General features: G+C 41.0%; 1 protein-coding gene across 5 annotated transcripts in view; it reads right to left on the bottom strand.

Annotated features, from left to right (window-relative positions):
- The window catches only part of ptprfa (protein tyrosine phosphatase receptor type Fa), a 97,959-nt gene extending 84,357 nt beyond the window's left edge, over nucleotides 1-13,602 (bottom strand). For 3 of the 5 annotated variants that reach the window (XM_088350480.1, XM_088350482.1, XM_088350484.1), the window contains exon 1: nucleotides 13,222-13,601. The gene's annotated coding sequence lies outside the window, so the exon portion shown is untranslated. Of the gene's footprint in view, nucleotides 1-13,221 lie in introns of all 5 variants that reach the window. The other 2 variants (XM_088350479.1, XM_088350481.1) reach the window with 1 other exon arrangement.
- Between the last annotated feature and the right edge of the window lie 9,668 nt (nucleotides 13,603-23,270).

Here is a 23,270-nt window from a genome sequence, read left to right as displayed (position 1 = left end):
AGCAGGCGAGATTCTGAACTGAATGGAGAGGAAGGCATTGTGGGAGGTAATTCAGCCAATAGCATACAAACACTTTCATAATACCATGAGGCAAACCAAAAGCATTTTGAATGACGTAGACCAATTACCAGTCAAGCATCTTATAATCTTATAGGCACTTTGTTAATGCGAAACTTGAATTTTAAGCATTTTTGAGCTTGTGAAATAATTGTTTTATGATGTGGTAGAGTGAGCAAAATGCTGTAAAGAGGGGTTAGAAGATATTCCACACCATAAAGTGAAAATGTCTTTAAACAGGGTTGCGTATCCCAGTGGTGTACTGTATTGTCATTGGGGTTTAGAAGTGTTTAGAATTACTATGGCAACAATAGTTTATTTAATCCCCAATATTATGCAGGGGTATTCTAATGAATCAAATGTATAATGGATAATTGAATAAATGCTTTTACATTGATTGGGTTATTCTTAATATGGGTAAGTGTGAAGCACATTGTTAAGCGCTTTGGGAGGTCTTCATTGAAAAGCGCTATATAAATGCAGCCCATTTACCATACTTGATATAGTTACTTAACTTCTTGATATAGCTAATTATTCAGTTGTTGTTCAGGCTCTACATTGTTTCAAGGAGTGTTTTTAGTTTGCGGTTAGGAGAAGGCCTTGAACTTTTTCAGCACTTGCTAAACAAACAAAGGGTTGGTGTAAAGAAGGGATTTTTCCACTACCTCGAAAGGTCAGTGTTTGTCATAGCCCACACTCCTGGTAGAAAGTAAGTGTGAGCCATTTTGTCTTTGAAATTGTGAAACTATACAGCCATGTTCCCAACTAGCAAGCCAATTTCATGTAATAAAAACCTCAACAAAACTGCTCAACTCCAGCATTCATTGTACTCGTCTCACAACACGGATGTTAAATAAATTCACAGAATAAAAGTCATTCTCCTTCTTCACTTCTATATGGTAATGCAATAGTTATTCAACATAACTACTGTATAACATACTCTTACTGTAATACACCGGAGCCTCTACAGACTCGGCCGCTAAGCCGCAATAAACACTAGCCGAGGGAAAGAGGAGGAGTGCTAGGAATCAAATGGACTGAACCATTTCAAGGCAGTGGGGAAGGTATTTCCGACGCTCCGTTGTTCACACTTTTGTTGTTTCTAACTTTTTTTTTAATCCATCGTTTTTAATCACATTTAAGCCTTTCATGTTCATTATGAAATAAAAGAGATTCTTTTTAAATGCTTGGGGGCGCTCGGGTTGAATTTGGGGGTGCTTAAGCACCCTTCATTGGACTTGCTCCCTCATATCTTTCAGATTTAATTTCCCTCCTATGTTCCAGTCCGGAGCCTCCGCTCTGAAAATGCTGATCTGCTGGTGTTCCCAAGAGCCAAGAAGAGATCCAGTGGTGTGGAATGCTCTGCCCACTGAGATTCGATCTGCAACCTCAATGGAACTGTTTAAATCTAGGCTTAAAACACACTTCTATTCTATAGGTTATGTATGAACTACACTTCACATTGACAATATCAGTGTATTCTTTGTTATTGCAACTTCAATTGCAGCCTGGTCAACCTGGAAGGGGGATTACCTCATGCGTGGTCCCTTCTCAAGGTTTGTTCATTTACCTCAGGTTGAGGTTTTTGAGTTTTTCCTTGCCCTCATGTAGGTTTTAGGTCAAGGGATGGTGTAATAATAGTCTGTAGTTTGCAATAATCTGTGGTCTGTGGAGCCCTAGGAGGCTCCTTGTAATAAAGGGCTATACAAATAAATATGACTTGACTTCTACAAGATGAGTTCACGGTTTTATACAAAAAAGAATACGGTGTAAATTGTGAATGGTTAACTAACATTCTTGCATTAAAAAGAGGAATAATGTTCAGAGCACGGATCACAAACCAGATCCCTGCAAGCACCATGTAGCCCCCTTAGAACACCCAAGTATGTCACGGTTGCCCATTGCCCTCACTTTGGCACGCCCGTTTGGCACCAGTATCCGGTATCGATCCCGTCTGTCCCGTTCTGTCCGGTACCTTGCTCGGGTATCTAGTATCCGGTATCGATTCCGTCTGTCTTGTCCTGTCCGGTATCCATCTCGTCTGTCCCGTCCTGTCCGGTATCTTGCTGTTGTATCCGGTGTCGATCCCGTCTGTCCTGTCCTGTCCGATATCTGGTTGTGTATCCTGTATCTGGTATCTATTCCGTCTGTCCTGTCCCGTTTCGATCTCTTCTGCCCAGCGATCGCCGAATGGCTGGCGTTTGTGTTCCTGCGCATGACTGCCCCGTTCCCATAAAATAAAGCTTGTGTGAAAACGTCATTGTATTGTGTAGCACAGGGAACTCCAACATGGTACACGCAGGCACCAGGTAGCCGCCTCAAAACCACCGGGTAGTCCACAGTTTCTGATTATGGCAAAGCAGTAATGATTCATTGCAATTTTCTAATGACATTGAAAGTTTAGGGGTTGACTTAACTTGAAATAATTACAACCTTGTTACAACATAGTATCTACATAGTAATAAGCTGTTATTTTAGAAATGTATATCAAAAGGGTAACCCTCCGCGCCAATCCGTAACAAAAAGTAGCTCATAGCAATTCACATATATAAAGACTTTTAATTTTCTTCATGTTTAATTGTTTATTTATAAATAGTTTTTTTGATTGATGTTTTTGTATTTGTTCCTGATTGTCACCAAACGCACGTTTATATGACTCTCGCAAGATCGGTTAAATCGATAAAGGCAATTGTAAACACTTGTTTTGTTTACATTCATGGCCTATCTTATTTTCCCAATCTTGAGATGACTTTGCGATTGCAAGTGTCACGATTTTGGCGTCAGAGCAGTAAAAGAAGTAGGAGAAGATGAAGAAATTGCTGACTCCTACAGCTGTAATAAGATGAAAGTGTTCTCCATTGAGGCTCTCGAGAGAGCTCGTTAAAATGAACTTCTAACCAGAGAGACGGAGGACGGACACGTTGACCGAAACGGACCTCTGGCACATGCGCAACCTAATCCAATGAAGGATTGTTGGACAGTAGGAACATTTAAAAACTGAAGACTTAATTGCAGTGTGACTGCATGTACTCGTAATTTTGTGGGTATTACAGTTATATCGTTTTCATTCTTTTAAATCATCACATAAATATTCAATCACGTTCATCGTTTAGTGGTATTTATATACAATATATCAAATCGGTATACATTGTTCTTAGATCTCATTTCAGTTGGAGGGGACGCCTTGAATCTTATCGTCAAGACCAGAACAGAAGGAGGACCCAGATGCGTAACATTACTCACAAGTTTATTGATATATAGAGGAAAATCAGCACCAACGATCCGGTGCTCGCTGGACGTGGGAAGCAAGCCGCTCACGGGATCGGAGCATGTTCTGAATGCGGAAGTGGATCTTCCGGAGCGGGAGATCGTAGCGTGGTTAGACGGGAAAAACAGGTTGTTAGCCGGGACGGGAGATCAGAACGTGGTGGGGGTCAAAAACCGGGTCGTTAGACGGGACGGGAGATCAAACGTGGTCGGGGTCAATAAAAGGGTCATAGCGGGTAAATCAGGAACGGGGGAGTGGAAAACGGGTGACAAAACGAGACCGATAGGAGTCAAAAATGCTTGCCTTGTGTAAACAGAGGTTCGCTGACGGACTGACAAAGGGCAAGTGAAAGCACTGAGCTTAAATAGGAGTGGGAACCAATCAGGTAACCAGCAGCAGCTGGCACCAAACGAGGCACAGGTGAGTGCAATGAGTAATCAGGACACTTATCAAACCACCAGCAGGATTAATTCTGGACAAAGAACAGGTGTGACGCTGGTAGCTTGGGAATTTTCCACTAACTTCTGTGTTATGAAATGAAATGATCTGCATTTATATAGCGCTTTTCAAGTCAAGACTTCCCAAAGTGCTTTACAGTGTGCTTCACATTTCCCAATAGCGGCCTTGTATTGCAACCATGTAAGACGCTAACCTGCTTATTGGGGGCATTAGGGGTTCAGTGTCTTACCCAAGGACACTTCGACATGTAACACGGAGGAGCCGGGATTCAAACTGTGATCTCTTGATCCCAAAACGGGCCCTTTTTGGTAAAAAATTATTTGAAAGGGCACCTGTGATCTATTGTTCTCTACTTACAAGCCGGGAATATCCTGTTTTCGTATTTTTGTTGGTTTTATTGTAATACAAACGTCTAACTGTTCACTCCAGCGCTTGTTTTCATCCATCTTGTCTCATGACCCGGATGTTGATTCGAGCACGCGGAGGAAGAACAAATCTGTCTTCTTTCAGGCCCTCCAAATTGTGCTTGAATTTTACTGTTACCTACGTAATTGTGTCACAATTTTTGTCCACATTTTATTGCACATCCAGTTTGTCTTCTCAAATACTTTACTTTAAAATTAAGTCCCAATACATTTGTCCCAAAACTTGTTTCATGTTGTCTTGGCTTGCTTTTGGTATCTGAATATTTTTTTTACCATTTTTTTTAATTGGCATTGTATATGGAGAAAGCTGTCCAGAGTTGCCTCCTCAGTGGTGCCTCGAAAACCCAGGCCTTTAAGGGACACGTGAACAGTGTGATTTTAGTAAACTACAGTGGAGTACTGTAAGGTACAGTACAGCACATTTACAGTACAGTAATTATGTTAACTATTTTACTTACTGTGTCCACATTTTCACTATCCCAATATTTTGGGTGTCTGTTTGTGTCCCAACACCAGAGTTGACCAATATTGAAAATTATATTTCAGAATTGCAGATTTGGGGGAAGAAAACCTAGCAGCATGTAAAAGCGCCTTTTTAGGTTGAAAGTGCATCTTAAACAACATTGTGACTAAAAAAAAACTGCAAACAACAAATTAGTAGCCATTAATAACATTATTGTACACATTTGGTATGAACATAAACGTTTAATATTTGTAATCATAAACGGATTTAGTGATTTAAATGTAAATAGTGACGGACTACTGGTTTCATAAAGCAGTTTGTGATAGTGTATTGACTGATTTCCCTGATTTCACAGCAGTCTGAGTAAAGATCCCCTGGAAATGTAATGAGCCCCTTTGTGTTCAAAACAAGAGCGCCATCTAGAGGCGAAAAATGAACATTGTTTGATTTTTGGCAGTTTTCATAGAAAAGGCGTATTTCATAATTTGCTAAAAACTGGGATTGTAAACAACGACAGGGTCGTGGTATTTAGTAATTCTCCAATAATGTTTTATAAATTTTTGGTCTCTCTTTTATGTTCAGATATTTTTGTCGTATTGTTTTTCTTGTGCCCGTGCCAACATGTCCCCAAAACATATTTTCACTTCCTGTGAACACTTTCTGTGGACATTTTCTAATGCACCTAGCCAAGCTGCGCGCGCATTGTTGAGGCAGAACAGGGGAATTCACGATGGTTCATAACAGCCCAAAATATCTTTATTTTGAGTGATAAGTCACCAGGGGAAAAGCTATTTTGATCGGCACCACTTTGTGGCGCTTTTGTGTGTGACTTTTGCTTCGTAACCACTGACCAGTAAAATCTTTTTTTGCTGGCAAGATAAATGGATGAAAATAGTGGCTCAGAGGACTAGTTCATGATTACAGTTCTTTAGGGATCCGTGAACTGTGAGTTCACTGTCACACACAAGTAAATAACTGACTTTCCTTGTTATTGTTATGTGTCAGAACCAGGACAAATGGTAAACCCAAACGCGTAACATTTCACTCAAAAGTTTATTGGGATATTGAGGAAACAAACGCCAGCGATCCTGTGCTCGCTGGGCAGGGGAAGAAAGCAGCTCACAGGATTGGAGCGTGATCGGAATGCGGAAGTGATTCGCCGGGACGGATGATCGGAGCCTGGTCAAATGGGCAAAACGGGTCGTTAGCCAGAGCGAGAGATCAGAGCTCGATTCAAACTCTTAATGCTAGTCCTGCTGTTTAGGATCAACAATGCGCATGCATACTGTGGTGATCCCATGATGACGTAGGCTGGAAAAGGGTCTGTAAAGTGCGCTCACAAGTGTCAAGTTGGCGCATGTGCTTTTTCTTCTAGCTAGTTTGGCGTCAATCCGGCCAGGCCCGAAGCGCCCAGCGGAGCGACAGATTGTGATTACCGCGAGTGCGCCAAACTCAGCAGGATTGCATCCCGACAGCGTCCGGCCCAGAGACGATAATACACGAGCGGCTTGCTAACGTGATGCTAAAATGCTAACGACATATTGCGGTGATTCATCGCCTCCTCGGGATGTGTTTGCTACAAACTCAAACTGCAAAATGACAGCAAATCTGTTATTATGAGGAAAATATTTTTTAATAATATAGGAGTGATGTCTTTGTCTTTTGAAGGCAAAACATTACACAAAGAAATGTAACTATTAGCCTCTTGGTGGGGAGCGTAATAAACACTTTTCCTACCCAAACATATCTTTTGTGTCTGGAACAAAACACATTCTGTTCAATGGACAACTAGATGACGCTCTAATGCAGGTTACTTAAACATGGTGCCCACAGGCACTAGGTAGCCCCCCTGTAGACAGCTGAGTAGCTCACCAGTGCTGGGTCATTGTGATTCTCTGGTCAAATTCACTATTTTTAAGTAGTCGAGTCTCTTTAACTCATCCATCCATCCCCTTTCTGCGCCGCTTATCCTCATTAGGGTCGCGGGGCTATTTAACTAGTTGGTCCCCAAATATTTCCTTTGAGAGCCACATAAATTTCCCCTTCTCTGATGAGGGGCCGGGTCAGTTTGTAACAGTAAAAGTGTGACGATTGCAGAGTTGCCTAAATGTAAAATTATATTGTTTTCCAAAAAGCCACAATCAATCTGGATTTCTTACAAACCAAAAGTCTGAAAATTAATAACACGATTTATGATACAAACAATATCCAAATAACACTCTGAGGGTTCCTTACTGAAAAAAAAAGTCTATGGAACATAAAGTTTCTGTTGTGTGGTGCACAGTCTGAACAAGTGTAAGATCAGCTTAGTTGTCAGAGTACTAGATCACCAGTGATATAGATGACTTCAGAAAAGGCAGCTGATTGGATTTCATCACTAAGGTTATTAATGAGATAAAATCTACTTTTAGTCACAGTACCAGAGACAAATTTTGGTTGTGCATTTCACATGTAACAATGATTATATTTTTCTATTTGAGGGTGCCCACTAAGGACAGCTGAGGTCATTGTAATTTTCTACTATAATGATTTTGGGGGTGATTAACTGGCCCTATTTACCGCAACTTCACATAATGAACCTAGTAACAAAATGGTAAAAACATAGTAATAACATGATAAATTATTATTTTATAAATGCATATCACACTGGGTGCCCATTGCACTAATTTGTAACACAAAGTACTTCTCGGCCTGCACAACGTTGGAGACTCCTGTTCAATTCTATTAGAATCATTGTAAGTAGCAAATGTATTGTCATTGTCACGATTACCGATATGCATCACCTGTGCCCGCTCCTTTGGGGCCAACTGCCTCGGACTTTGATTGGCTCTCTGTCCATACTTAAACCCTCTCCTATCTGTCCCCTGGGGTCAGTCCAACTGCGAACCTTAGTTTACACTAGGCAAGCCTTTTTTTTCCCCATGACTCCAACCTGTTTTTTGCTCCTGTCTGTCCCCCGGCATCAACCCATTTTGATCCTGACCACGTCTACTCTCCCGTCCCAGCTTTCAACCATTTTTTCCCCCGACCGCGTCTACTCTCCTTTCCTGGCTTACGACTCACTTCCGACCCCGACCACGTTTTTGCTTCTGTCCCGGTTACTGACCCGTTTTCCGTTCCCGACACCGCTATCGCTCGCCACAGAAGTCCCACTTTTGCGTTCAGAACGACCTGCTTCCCGCGCCCAGCGATCACCGGATCGTGGGGGCAACCCTTTCCTTTCTTCCAATAAAACTGAGAGAAACGTAACGCAAGTGGGTCCTGTCTCTGTTCTGGTCTTGACAGTCATTGTAACATGGGAAATGCTTGATAACATTCATCTCTGGTACCGCGACTAAAGAAAGTGTTATAATGAGAAAACCCAATGGCTCTGCAGATTTCATCTATATCACGAGTGGTAGAAATGAAAGGATCTGGCGCTCTCACTGTCGCGACCCGGGTTAAAATCCTGGTACGACCAAATAAAGCAGCCATACTTTTGAGTGCTTTTCTTTGGTAAAAAATAAAATGACCGTCAGTTGATCTCAGGTATTGATCAGGGGGTCGGACCAATTGTGGAGGCAGGCCATATTTAGCCTGGGGCCGTACATTGGGGACCACGGATTTAACTTCAAATATTTACCCTAAATTGCGTTTGACAAGCTTTCATTTGCGATTTCAAACAGCTTTAAAAGCCTTTAACTCAACTTGAAGCTTTTACCTTGACAGCAGTAAAACTGTATATACAGTTTGTATGTTTGTGTATTAATAATCTAATAAGCTTCATCGTCTCATTGACTTACGTGTCAAACTAAAGGAGTGGAGTGCAAGTGGAGCGCTCTGTGCATGCAGACAAGCGAGACTCCTCCAGGATGAATGAAGAAGACGAGCAGGATGAAGATGAAGGCGGCTTCATGTGCCGGGACTTGATCAGTATTCGGCGGATCGCGCTGGGGATGATTCGATGGTCCCCGGGCGCTTTTGACGCCGCGTTACTTACACATTGGTTTGCGAGATAAAAGTTGATGTTGGAAAAGACAAGCACGAATGCAGCAACGCTTTTAGAGATGAAAGCACTTTGAGATACAGGTAAAATGTGGGGCTGCAACAACAAATCGATAAAATAGATTAAAATAGATTAATCTAATCATTGAATAGTTACGTCGCGTGATTTATCAGCCACTAAGCACCATATGAGAGTGTATTGATTTTCGTTGTGACATTGAGGTTTGTAGTACTGATTTGGTCCTGGCAGAGTGCCTCAATGCTGTTTTTTTCTTTATCAATTAAAATATCTTACATTTAAAAAAAAATTTTTTATTAAACATTGCATTACAAACAAAATTGGCATATAACAATCAATCATTACAAAGTTAACCCTTTTCAAGAGAACAGAAAGTGCGGCAGAAATGAAGAGAAAATAAATATAAAAATAATTAAGTTAAATAAAGTAAAATAAATAATAATAATGACTTGTTTACTTAATACAATTCTTAAGCACATTATATATATATATATTGCACATTGGGAATGTTTATCATATTTAAATATTTTTACCTAAAAATATATGTGCTAACAAAATTATGGAACGTTATTGATATTTTTTCTTTATGGATTATGAATTTTCCTACAGATAAAATGAAAAGTATTGCTCTTTCTATGTTTCTGTTTTGTATAAGTCCAAATGTGATATGATCTTGGGATAAGGTGGTAGGTAAAGAGTATATTTGCAGGTGTATAGCATATATTTGTATGCATTTTTGTTCATTGTTAATTTATTTGACAAATGCTTGGATTTTTTATCGTTTTATATTATAGAACAATGTTGTTTTGTGCACAATTCTTCTATCTGTCCAAACGTTCAATCTTTGAATAAATAGGAGTAAATAAAATTGGAAAAATCGTTAGTGTCAGCCCGAGTCAAATTTGAGACACAAGTGCGCTCAGAATCCCCATTCACATTGTTTCCAGCAGTGAAGGGCACTGCCAGTTGGTGGCGGTAAATTCTCAATTAGGTTTGTTATTATAAAGATGCTCTCCTACTTACGACCATTCTACTTACGTAAAACTGTAGATAGAACTGGGGATGTCGAAAAATATCCGGACATTGCTGTAAGTTAGATTTTGTATTGTGTGCACCTTTTTCGAGGACATTACGGTAGTGCTTCTTTCCACCGCTACCAGTGTGTGGTGCTGTGAGAGGTCACCCAGCATCCACCCCGAAGAAGAAATCTGCTTCCTCTTCCTAGATCGTGTGAAACATTCTATACTGTATCTAATGTAGAACTTTGACATTTTTATTGTTGAATATCTCGTGCATCCATTTAATATGGTTGGTGTAAAGTGTAAAGAAGAGGTGAGATGTTTCTTTTGGAATGAAAGTGGAATAAGGGAGATTGATGCGGTTGAGAAAACGGTTGGATTGCTTTTTTCGGTCACTTTCTACCACGGAGGAAAACTTATTGAAGCGCATCTTCCGAAAGTTAAACTCAACTTTATCTTTGTAGAGCATATCATTTTATGAAATGTTTATTTTTTAGTACAAAACAAAACAGGTTAAACCTTAAATTGACAAAATATAGCACTGAAGCAACTTGTGAACAAAATTAACTTACGACATCGTCCGGAACCGATCCCGTCGTAAGTAGGGCAGCACCTCAATTAACAATGGACACATTATTGTTTTGATACACGTGTGTGATATGAACTCTTAGTTCAAGGCAACAGATATCTTTTTTTATGATTACCCATGGCTATATTTCATTACTGTGTTTAGATTTATTTTTTCGTACGTTCACAGTTAATATAAATATTAAAATGGTCTTAATTTACATTGATAAGGTAGTGAATATTGTATACAACAAAATTAGATATGGCACTCCAGGGTAAACATGTAACATGTAAGAATTAAAGAGTAAAACAAGGTAGGAAGAATGTGAAAGGCAAAAATATTTACAGAGTAGAGCTTGGACACTGGACTATATTGTAAGTGCATCAGAAAAACACAAGTTATATATCTTTTTGAGGAGTAACAAAATAAAACAAGACAAAAAGTACAATGGTTGCATTTTTGATCTAGAATCATTAAACTATATTGATTCAATTTGTTTAAAATCCTGACACTAACAGAAATATAATTACTGTACAACTACATGAGAAAGCGACAGCGAGACTTTTGACTAAGACAAAAAAGTTTTAGCATATTACTTTTGTATTGGCCAACTTGCACTGGCTCCCAGTCCGCTTGAGATGTGACTTTAAGGTTCTCCTACTAACATACAAATGTTTGCATGGACTTCGCCTTCTTATCTCTCAGATTTGATTTCCCCCTATGTTCCTGCACGAAGCCGCCGCTCTAAAAATGCCGGTCTACTTGTGACTCAGAGAGCCAAGAAGAAGTCTGCAGGCCCGAGAGCGTTCTCCATCCGGGCCCCGGTGCTGTGGAATGTTCTACCTCCTGAGATAAGATCTACAACCTCAGTGGAAGTTTTGAAATCTAGACTTAAGACTCACTTATACTCAATAGCTTATGACTGATGCCCATCTCATATTGTTCTTTTCCTGTCTTTTTCGGACTGCCAGGCTGGTGGTGATACGAGGGAGAAGGACGGTTTGAGATGAGTCAGCAGACCAGCATCTGGACCTGAAGCGTGTCAACGCCTGAATCGACCAGCCGGCAGAGATGGGAAGCTACGTCGTTGCTGTCATGGACTTTTCGAACCATTTTACAGAATTGAGGTTTTGTTGCCGTCATGCACTTTCTGGACACATTTCAGCATATCACCTAATGCTTTCTCTTATTGGTGTTCACTATTTTCTGTGTACTGTTTACCCAATGCTAGATCTATTCCACCCTGGTCATCCTGGAAGGGGGGTTACCACTTGTGAGGCCCCTTTTCAAGAATTCTTTTTTCATCGTGCTGAGGTTTTGAGTTTTTCCTTGCCCGAATGTTGGTTTAAGATCAGGCGATGGTGTAATTGTAACCTGTGCAGTCCTTTGAGACATCTTGTGATTTAGAGCTATACAAATAAATGTCTCATCTCATTAGCTGCACCGCTTATCCTCAGTAGAGTCGCGGGGACAAATAAATGTGACTTGACTTAAAAAAATACAAAATCAAGATCATGAAATGTAACCTCAAATCATTACTACCTTTACCTGTCCAATTAATTTGAATGGGTGTAAATACTGTATTTATTGTATCATTTAGAAAAGGCTGTTTTTTATTTTCAACATTTACAGCAGTGTATGTTTTTAAACCTGTGTCACACTGAATATTACACAGCCTAATTCAACAACAATTAATTCATAGACAAATAAATCCATCCATCCACCCATCCATTATCTGCACCACTTATCCTCAGTAGGGTCGCGGGGGTGCTGGAGCCCATTCAAGCTATGTTCGGGCAGTGGGCAGGGGACACCCTGAACTGGTTGCCAGCCAGTCGCAGGGAGAGACAGACGACTTACTCAGTCATTCACACTTAGGGACAATTTGAACCTGACATGCATGTTTTTGGAATGTGGGAGGAAACCGGAGTGCGCGGAGGAAACCCAGGCAAGCACGGGGAGAACATACAAACTCCACACAGGAGGTTCGATCTCATGACCTCAGAACTGTGCCGCACACGTGCTAACCACTGCTCCGCCGTGGTGCCCAAACAAATAAATCAATGTATAAAGAAAAACCAAAAAATGAGGCAACTGAAGGAAGAAAAACTACACAAGAAAAAAAGTAATCAAGATTTTGTGAAATAATCTCATATCCAAGGTTATCTTTTCTTGCCCAATATATTCGAATGGGTGTAAATGCTCTATGAACTGTACTATTATTTAGAAAATTAATTATTATTTAAAAACAAACATTTTATAATACTGTATTACCATCACCATTTACAGCAGTTACCTTTTGCATCACACTGATTAATTATAGCTTAGATCATTCGTACATAGATCCTAATTTCAAATCAAATGAAATTTATTTGTAAGGGAATGCCAATAAATAAATTTATTTGTAAGGGAATGCCAATAAATTTCAACTCAAAGTGCTGTATAAAAACATTCAGTGTACCATAAGACAATAAAATTCCTTCCTAACCACCGCACCACCCAACAACCTAAAATACTAAATACAAAGATACATACCAAGGTTAAAATAACCTTAAAAAACAGTAAAACAAAAACAATTTAGACACAGACTACCCATGTGAGGAAAGATGCAATGTATGACAAAAATAAAATAAATGAAGCTTTCAAAATTAATTGTCTAATATCTTTGCTAGCTGTTCAATGTGTACTTATCAACAACGATAAAGACAATTGTTATTTTCATTTATCATGCATAACAGATAGAAAAACGTAAGAAACAAAAGCAGGTAAAACTATCTTATAAATCGAGAAAAATATCACTAAATCAGATTTGTATGCCTGTTCTCATTTGAGGTGTTGCTATTGATTTTATCAGGAGATTTTCATGCTTTAATTGTTATTCACAGAGTGTGATGACGGATTTCAATCCAACGTGCGCGTGCTCGTACAAGTGTGACGGCGTGAACGTGCGTCCACTCACCATGTTCAGGTGCATGTGGCCGTCTTCTTCAGGTGGTCTGCAACCACAACATTCAGACGCAAAAACAACCAAAACACAAATAAAAACGAGACCTCAGCTTCACGATCCACAGCGAAAAGTCCAGATAAATCCTTGCCTCGCGTGCACGGTTCCCGTGCAGTGGTTCCGCTTGTTCCACCTGCGTGGCTGCCTGTCAGCAGGAGCAACAACAACAAGAAAAGAAGAAAAAGGAGTGGGGCAAAAAAGATGCAAAAAAAGAAAAGAAAAGAAAGACTCCGAGCCCCGCGCAGATGATCGCTTGTCGCTCGGGAGACTTCGGTCTAGCTCGGCTCTTTCCGGAAAAGACAGCAGTGTGCTACGCTTATTGGTCCGTTGATTTGGCGGCTAAATTGTTGAGCTCACGTGTACGTCATTCGTCAATTTCAAACTGTTTCAAGTGCAATTCCCTCCACCCCCCGCAAATTATCACACCTGTTAATGTATACGATTTCCCCTCATTTTTAATGTTTTCGACCATTTTAACATGTGTAATTTTACACAACATTTAAAAAGTCAAGTCCAAAATCTGGCACTCGGGCCAGTTATGGCCCGTGATCAATTTCATTACTGGCCCGCGGCCTCTGTCATAAAATTAATAATATGTGGTCCGACAGTAATGTTGACCGCAGTATACAATACATTTGTACAAAAAAAATATTTCACCATTTCACCAGATAATGGCAGTAGCCCTCTGGCCACCTTGCTGTTGGCTTTCCGTGAGGATTTTAGCCCACCCCAATTCCAATACCCATCCATCCATCCACAGTAGGGTCTCGGGGGTGCTGGAGCCCATCCCAGCTATCTTCGGGCAGTGGGCAGAGGACACCCTGAATTGGTTGCCAGCCAGTCGCAGGGGACACAGAGACAGACAAGTCACTCGATCAATCATACCTAGAGACAATTTGAACCGGCCAACTAACCTGATGACATGCATGTTTTTGGAATGTGGGGGGAAACCGGAGTGCCTGGAGGAAACCCACGCAAGCACGGGGAGAACATCCAAACTCCACTCAGGAAGGTTTGATCTCATGACCTCGGAACTGTGCCGCACACGCGCTAACCACTGCACCGCTGTGCTGCCCCAATTCCAACAATTCCGACTGTAAATATAAAAAAAAGTTGACAGTTAGGGCTGCCGCTTCCAGGACAAGTGAAAATTGGAGTATTTTTTCACCTGAAATCCGAAACAACTGCCTAATTTGCCAAGAGACTGTGGCTGTTTTGAATTAATATAATATTATGGAGCAATGCCAGACAAAACAAGTGGACTACAAAAATCTGATTGGAAATGAACGCTGAGAAAAAGTGAAGCAACTGAAAGCTGTTCGAACAGCTCATGAGTCCCTACTCGTCAAATGAAAAGGCCACAAAGGCGAGCTACAAGGTCGCTAAGCTGAGTGTAATGCAAAATTATCAGTTCAAAGAATGGCAGCCTGAGTACCGTAAATTCCGGACTATAGAGCGCACCTGATTATAAGCCGCACCCACCACATTTTAAGAGGAAAACCAATTTTGTACTTACACAAGCCGCACCTGTATATAAGCCACATGCGCCCACATTAAAAAAATGTAACACAAACACAAAAATAACCCAAACCCGACTTTAAGTCCCGCGATTGAAACTGAATGCCCTTCATAAAAGTACAAAAATCACAGCCGGCAAAATGAACGGAAAATGATACCGGTACTCAAGGTTTGATGCAGACCTGCATAGTCCGGGCCCCGTTAAAAGTAATCCAAGGAAAAAAATGTATATTTCCAAAGGTAAGGGTGGGAAAAATATATATCCACTATTGTCCTCCGCGTCCACAGACACGTCTCACCTTTACTCCACTTCCCGTCAGCCCGCGTTTGTTTCGCCCCTTCTTTTTTATTCGCCCGTGCAAAACATATCAGAATAAGTGTCTGAAATAAATACATTACAAAAATATACAGTTGCAAATACATATTATACATGGTGACACATATTTACAAAGAAAGACGGTACACACAAAGCTTTAATAACAATAATAATAATATAACTTTCATCCCAAACGGTGCCTGTGACAGGGCAGTTAATGGTAGCAACACGGTCGCAACACGGTCGCAACACAGTAAACGGGTCTGTTAAAAAAACATACCGTACTTGTAAAAATCACGGTAAACCGTCCTCATCTTCCTCCTTAGAACTGAAGCCATCAAAGTCGTCTTCCTCAGTGTCGTAAAGAAACTTTGTCATATAGATGTCGTCCCACCCTCCCTTATTCCAAAACACGCTAGCAACACGTTCGCTCCTTCTTTATCGGACTGCTCGATTGCTTTTAGCTTGAAAGCTGCGTCATGTGCCTTTCTTTTTGCATTTTGCATGATGAGGGTATGTTTACGCTAATTTAATTTTTGCACAAGCCAGGAAGTTGCAGTCTTCCTCTGCGCATATATTCCACCGGTCTAAATCTTACCTTTTGTACTCAAAATTACATGAATTGGCCGCATCACTGAATAATCCGCAGGGTTGAACGTTTGGGAAAAAAGTAGCGGCTTATAGTCCGGAATTTACGGTAATCGACCCTCACACATTTCATCTAACCAGATCTGGCACGCTTTCTGAAAAATGTGGACACCCATGGTTTACAATCTTTGATTCAAATATTTTGGACAATTTAAATTCTTTTTAGAATAAGAATTGTTTTTATTGTCATTGATAACAATGTTGTGAACATTGTTTATTGCGATTTCAGACAGGACACTCCAAAGCTTAATGTGTAATAAAGACTTATGAGATATACATCGGTTTGTGCATAGGCGTATTATTTATATATTAAGGACATATAAGGACAGGATAGGCTTAAATATGATGAAAAACACTAGATTGAAAAAACAGTGAAAAAAAAAAAGTGATCAATGCAGCGTGGAAATGCCATGAAATGGTTCAGTCCATTTGATTTCTAACACAGCTCTCGCCCCCCACTGCCTGCTCCTCTTTCGCTAGGCTAGTGTCACTTGCGGCATAGCGGAGTCTGTTGAAGCTCCTATGAATTACGGTGAAAGTATGTTATACACAACAATTTTACCACCCAATACCATGACTTTGTTATCATCAAAATATATGAGTCCTCATTTTAGCTGCATTGAATCGCAACAATGATCAGCCTGTCTTAATGCACCAGCATGGACATTAACCGTTTTGTTCTGCATAAAAGCAACATGTTTAGGTGAGAGTCTCTTACGCACAGTAACCATAAAGAAATACACAAAACCCCCTTCTAATTTATTTGTAAATGGTTGTCAGCGCTACCCAGTGGATCAGGTTTGAAGTGTAATATGATGGTCACAAATGAGGACACTCCTGAACAGTGTTGAATGATTCTAAATACAACCATTATCTGCACCGCTTATCCTCAGTAGGGTCGCGGGGATGCTGGAGTCAATCCCAGCTATCCCCGGAGCCAATCCCAGCTATCCCTGTACTGGTTGCCAGCCAGTCACAGGGGAAGCAGAGACAGACAACTCACTCGCTCATTTACACGTAGGGACAATTCAGACCAGCCAATTTAATTCCAATACATGTTTTTGAAATGTGGGAGGAAACCGAAGTGCCCGGAGGAAACCCCTGCAAGCACGGGGAGAACATGCAAACTCTACACAGGAAATCTGGTAGCTAGATTTGATCCAATGACATCAGAACTGTGCCGCGAACACGCTAACCACTGAGCCGCTGTGCCGCCTGACACTAAATTGTCAGTACCAGAACGAAGACAGGACCCACTCGCGTAGCATTTCTCACAAGTTTTATTGGGAAGAAGGGAAAGGATTGCACACACAATCCGTTGATCGCTGGTCACAGGGAACAGGTCGCTCTGAACGCGGAAGCCAGATTTCCGTGGCGAGCGATGGCGGTGTCGGGAACAGAAAAAACGGGTCAGTAGCCGGGATAGAAGAGCAAAAACGTGATCGGGATTGGAAACAAGTCGAAAGCTAGGAGAGGAGAGTAGACGTGGTCCAGATCAAAAACGGATCGTTATTCAGGACGGGAGAACAGACGTGGTCGAGATCAAAAACAAGTCGTAATTCGGGACGGGGGAGCAGACGTGGTTGAGATCAAAACAGATCGTAACGGGTGACAAACAGGAGCAAAAAACAGGGCAGGCGAAAAAGGGCTTGCTGTGTAAAAACAGAGATTCGCAGACGGACCAACAAAAGGGACTGACAGGACAGAGTTTAAATACTAACAGGGTGCCAATCTGTCAACAAGCTGCAGCTGGTGCCACATGGGTGGGGCCAATTAGGCACCAGGGCAACCGTGTTACACAGGGGCGCGGCCAATTGGGCGCCATGGCAACCATGACATAAATAGTTTTAAATGAAATGAAAAAAATATATAATAACCAGCCAGACACTCTGGATGCTCAGCACCCCAAAAGTTTGGAACCGAAAATCGCTCATGGGTCTGTAAAAAAAAAGGTTGTAAGAGAGAGAGAAATTAACAAGAGTAATGTGTATTGTACAATGTGATACTGTACTCATTTTTTCAGAATAAAATAGTTTTCCCCATGTATTTAGGATCAAGTATGAGTATTGTCACACACCTCTGCCCGGAAATGCTGAGTTCTGGCTCATTTGTGAAGAGCGGGATGACACATCACACCAAAAAAACAACGGCGACCAAATGATGGAGGTGCCGTTTCCCAAGTTAGATCAGAAGGCTTATCCTGCTACTGGTAAATGTGGAAACCAGTACCATCTGTTTCATGTGCAGGAACTCCTACACAAAAAAAAACAGCCAGGGAAGTGTTGGGCACACCAGGTTGCACTTGCCCAAGACACACCACAGGAAGTGGTGCCCCAACGACCCTGGCGGTTAAGGGATCCATGAACCGTGATGTAAAAGACAAAATAAGGAGAAAAACATACAGGAAAAAAAAGAAAGAAAAATAAAAAACGACTGGTAAGTCTTTGTTGGCAAAAATGTGATGTTGTATTTCAGGCACGGGTGGACAAAATTTCAGAACCCGAACAGACGGTGGACAATAGACGCATAACATTTTCACACATGCTTTATTTTAAGGGCACGGGGCAGTCATGCACGGGAACAAATACGCCAGCGATTTGGCTGGGCAGAAGAGATCAAAACCGGATAGGACAGTGGGATTGAAACCAGATACAGGATACACGAGCAGATACTGGACAAGACGGGACAGACAGGATCCATACTGGATACACAAGAAAGATACCGGACAGGACTGGATCGATACCGGATACTGACTACAACTGCAAGATACCGGACAGGACCGGACATACGGGATCGATACCGGATACTGGTTACATGAGCAGGATACCGGACAGGACAAGACAGACGGGATTGATAACGGATACTGAAGACTAGAGCAAGATACCAGATGGGACGAGACAGGCAGGATGGATAACAGGTAGTGGAGACTAGAGCAAGATACCGGACAGGACAAGACAGATGGGATCGATACCGGAGACTGGAGCAAGATACCGGACAGGACGAGACAGGCGGGATCGATACCGGATACTGGATACACGAGCAGGATATCGGACTGAGTCAAAATACAAGTCTTGCAAGCGCAGAGGTTCATTGACGGACTGACCAGGAGTGAATGAGAGCACTGAGATTGATTAAGACGGAAACCAATCAGGCAGCGGGCCCAAGTGAGGGAAATGGGCAAACGTGACACAAAATGCATCCCACAAGCTGTAAATTGAGATTTTTTAAAATCAACTTCCCATAAAAAGCTCCATTACTTGCACATTTGCCCAAGTCGATTAACCAATCATATTGCAGATAACAAAATAAACCATTTTTGCCAAACTCACTTAGACAAATTTTCTCGAAGGTATTCTCACTCCAAAATCCTGAAAATGACTTTGGCGATTACGTTACGGTAAAAGAATCAATAGTTGTTGCTTTGGTGCCACTTTTGTCCCCAGTCTCCCCTTCTGTAGGTCCCATGCCTACAAAAATAATCATGAAGCATATTTCACCACTTGCTATTTCTCATCATGTATTTTATCACGTTTTTTTTTCATTTATAAAGACGATTGTCAAATTTAATTGGAAAAAAATGCATTTTGGCTTTTTCTTTTCATATTTTCAAATTAAGATCTTAAAAAAGGGACATAATCTTCTGTTCTGAGTGTGGTTGAAATGATCTACTTTAATCAAACATAAAATAAAGTATAACGTGTCTGCAAATATTCATTGAAAAAATGGGGTAGGTCTCAAATTCCAGACTCTGTAGCCAATCAAATTAGTCATTTTTTTCCCTCTAGTTTGGGCCTGCCTGTTGTATACTATAGACTAGAGCAGTGCTACACCTGCCTTTCACCTATGTTGGTTTCCTGACTACTTGATTCAGCTTGGACTTGGAAATGCTCAGGAATGGCCAAAGTTCAATGAAGATGTATACTGGAGAGAACAAATACACAGACACACACACATCATCATCAGCTGCACCGCTTATCCTCAGTAGGGTCGCGGGGGTGCTGGAGCCCATCCCAGCAATCATCGGGCAGTGGGTAAGGGACACCCTGAACTGGTTGCCAGCCAATAGACACACACACACTAGAACAAAAACAAAAAACAAAATGACCAATGATGCTACGGTCTAAGGTCAGATACACTAAACCCCAAGAATAAAATGAACATTTTTTGTTCAACTCATTTTAAGTATGATTTCTATTGTTTTTCTTGAAAAACAAGATAGAAAACAGAAACACTTGAAAAACAGGTTGAAAATAGCATAAAATCCCAAATTACAGCAAAATCACTAACCAAAAATGAAAAACTTGTATTACCCACGAAGCTTTGTCGAACCCAAAAGCTAAGAAAAACTTTATTCTATCAACATGATTTCAGCTTAAAAAAAACATGTGACTGGTGCCGAGAAATACATTTAAAAGTACATTGGCCTGAACAAGGTTGAGAAATATTGGAGTAGAGTATGGACAAAGCTGAGGTCAAGCTGCTGCTCCCCCCTTTTGACCCCCCCTCTATATGGTATATTGAAAAAGCCACCAGATGGCCCCGCCACCTCGAGGGCACACATGCTAATATTAGCTATATTCTCTCAAGGTAGACTTCCCGTGGCAGATGGCACGAAGCATCCTCGTCACTGCACAATGTCCCTTTGCTCCCGCTTCAAATCATGCTCACTAAAACAAAACAATTATATGCAATCATTTCTTATCATTTGGGAAACACTTGCAGGGCAATATAACATCTCATGAATTACAAAGATGTTTTCCAAAGTCATTTGTGAGCCCTGCTAACTGGAACATTTAAGGAACAATGTAGCTTAAGCCGTTTAGACCCGAGCCAAAATTTGGATTGGGCCTAAAATGTCAGCCATTACGTTCGGGTTCGGGCCAGGCTTCGCTCTCGCTGACTTTAAAAAAAAATATCCACCTGTTATTGTTCTTTATTGCTTTTTCTTTGTGTCGCACGGAAGAAGACCCACGCGTTGGATTCAGTCCCACTCTTGTGCAGCGCCGAGTGACCCGCAGAGCAAGAGAGAGTCCACCATGCAACACAAAGAAAAAGAAACAAAGAACAATGACAGGTTGATATATATATATATATTTAAGTCATCAAGCGAGAAGCCCGTTCTGTCTTCACAAATAAAATCTGACAATTCAAGTTTTCTTCGGGCTCGATCCCTCAAATCAAGTTAATTGGTCGGGCTAGGGCTTGGTCGGGCTTTAATACTCACGGGCCTGGGTCGGTTTGGGCTTGATGTTTTTAGGCCCGATCTTATCTCTAAAATTGTGTCACAAACTCATGTGAGTCTATTAATGGCACCTAGAGTTTTTTTGTATTAAATACTTAAACTTGTGCGCAGATCTTCTAAAAAGAAAATGTCCATACTATCATTAAAATTGGATCTGAATTACATATCAAAGACATTTTCAAAAATGAGAAGTTGTGTATGGTACATGACTTGAGTAGTGTAGCAATATTGAAATGTGTCACTGCATATATAATTGAGATTAGATGAGTAACATTTTTATTATTTCAGTAATTTATACTGACTCCCCTTACTTAATTGTAATGAATTCACTTTATAAATACTCATGTATTTCAGCATGGGTACTTACTTCTTGATATAATCACCTGACTTCTTATATCAATATATATCAATTCATTCAGCTGTAATTCAGGCTCTACATTGTTTCAAGTGGTCTTTTGAGATTACAGTTAGGAGAAATGACTTGACTTCTATCAGTAATTGCAAGACCCTGTCTAGACAAAAGGCTTGACCTAAGGTAGGGAAATTTCCACTACCTCTAAATCATTTGTCACAGCCTGCCCTCCTAGTATTAACGTGATGGTCAGAAGTTTTGATTACGCACTTGTGAATCAAACAATTTCGTTTCTTCCCTCATTCGTGCCCGGAATAGTCAGTAGTAAAAACCTCATCAGAACTGATTAGCTCTGGCTCTTGTTTTAAACCTCTCAAAACCCAGATGGTAAATGAAAACGCGGGGGAAGAGAAGTCATTCATTTTCACTTGTAAAAAAAATAGTACAGAGTAAAAATAAGATTGTAGATAAGGACCATAAGTTCACTGAGTTTAAAAGTTTGATTTTTCCGTGTTAATTTAACACGTTATTCTAAAGTTCTCAGTAATAGTGTCAATTTAACACTTAAAGAGTTAACATTTTAGCACTACCTCAGTGAACATATGTTCCTTATATACTGCTGAGTGTTAAATTAATCTTTTTACTCTGTATGTAACTGGCTTTGCAGTTTGTATGTTTCTCACATTAAAAAAAACAGAACCTAATGGCACAGAAATGTGACTTAGTTTAGTCAAGTTGGCTGAACATTTATGACATTGGTTGAAAACATTTCTCGCCTTTGCCAGAGGGGGCGCTGTGAGCCCTAGCACTAATGAACCAGTTTTGCCAAAGAAGGGCACAACTAATTGACACCAACAGGGCCAACTTGTTCACACGCCAACAACAACGGCAATGAAGTGTAGGAAAGGATGCAACTATATGCTGGGAGCACAGCAGCAGGCAGAATAAAAACGTGCAGAGAGTAATCAACACAGCCCAGAAAATCAGTGACTGCTCTCTGCTCAGTCAGGAAGATATTGCCGGCTTACGATAGCACAGTAGAACCAACAACATTATAAAGGACTCTACGCCTTCACCTCTTTGATCTGAGGCTCTCTAGTAGATGCTACAGGCCCCTTAAAAACAACGACTAACAGGTTTACAGATTTTTTCCAGGGCCACAACACCCCTAAACAAGCACTCAAGACTGTGAGATAATATTCATCTTGCCTTTTTAGAGAAAAGTGGATATCTATATCTTATTTCTTGAAATAATTTGGAATAATGTTGCTGTTAAATGTCATGGCACTACTCTTTTATTGCACTATGGTTCTGATGCACTAACATCTTGGGCCATTCTCCAAGCGCTACCTTGAAAATATGGTTTGCTTATTTATTCTAACATTTTTTAAAATCTTTTTTATCCCTATAAAATGTTTATCCTGGAGAGCAACGTCTCATCTCCCCGTGAACAATGTTCACTATGTTGTTATCGCTGACTATGACAGTGTTCTCGTTTGCCCGCGTCCCTGCGTCCTAGACGTATCATTTTTGCTGGGGACGCATTGTGTCAAATCAACGTGCGTCCTCAGGACGCAACTTTTTTGATACCAAATTGTCATTATTACTCGACTCCTCATCTCTCATTAGCTGCACCGCTTATCCTCAGTAGGGTCGCAGGGGGGGTTGGGGCCCATCCCAGCAATCATCGGGCAGTGGGCAGGGGACACCCTGAACTGGTTGCCAGCCAATCGCAGGGCACACGGGGACAGACAACTCACTCGCTCATTCACACCCAGGGACAATTTGGACAGGCCAATTCACCTGAATTGCATGTTTTTGGAATGTGGGAGGAAACCGGAGTGCCCGGAGGAAACCCACGCAAGCACGGGGAGAACATACAAACTCCGCACAGGAAGTCTGGAGCTGGATTTGAACCCACGCAGGAG

The sequence above is a fragment of the Urocampus carinirostris genome, chromosome 12 (assembly GCF_059441175.1).
Source record: "Urocampus carinirostris isolate Australia breed hairy pipefish chromosome 12, RoL_Ucar_1.0, whole genome shotgun sequence".
NCBI classification, from domain to species: domain Eukaryota; kingdom Metazoa; phylum Chordata; class Actinopteri; order Syngnathiformes; family Syngnathidae; genus Urocampus; species Urocampus carinirostris.
This window is presented reverse-complemented; position numbering and strand designations above follow the sequence as displayed.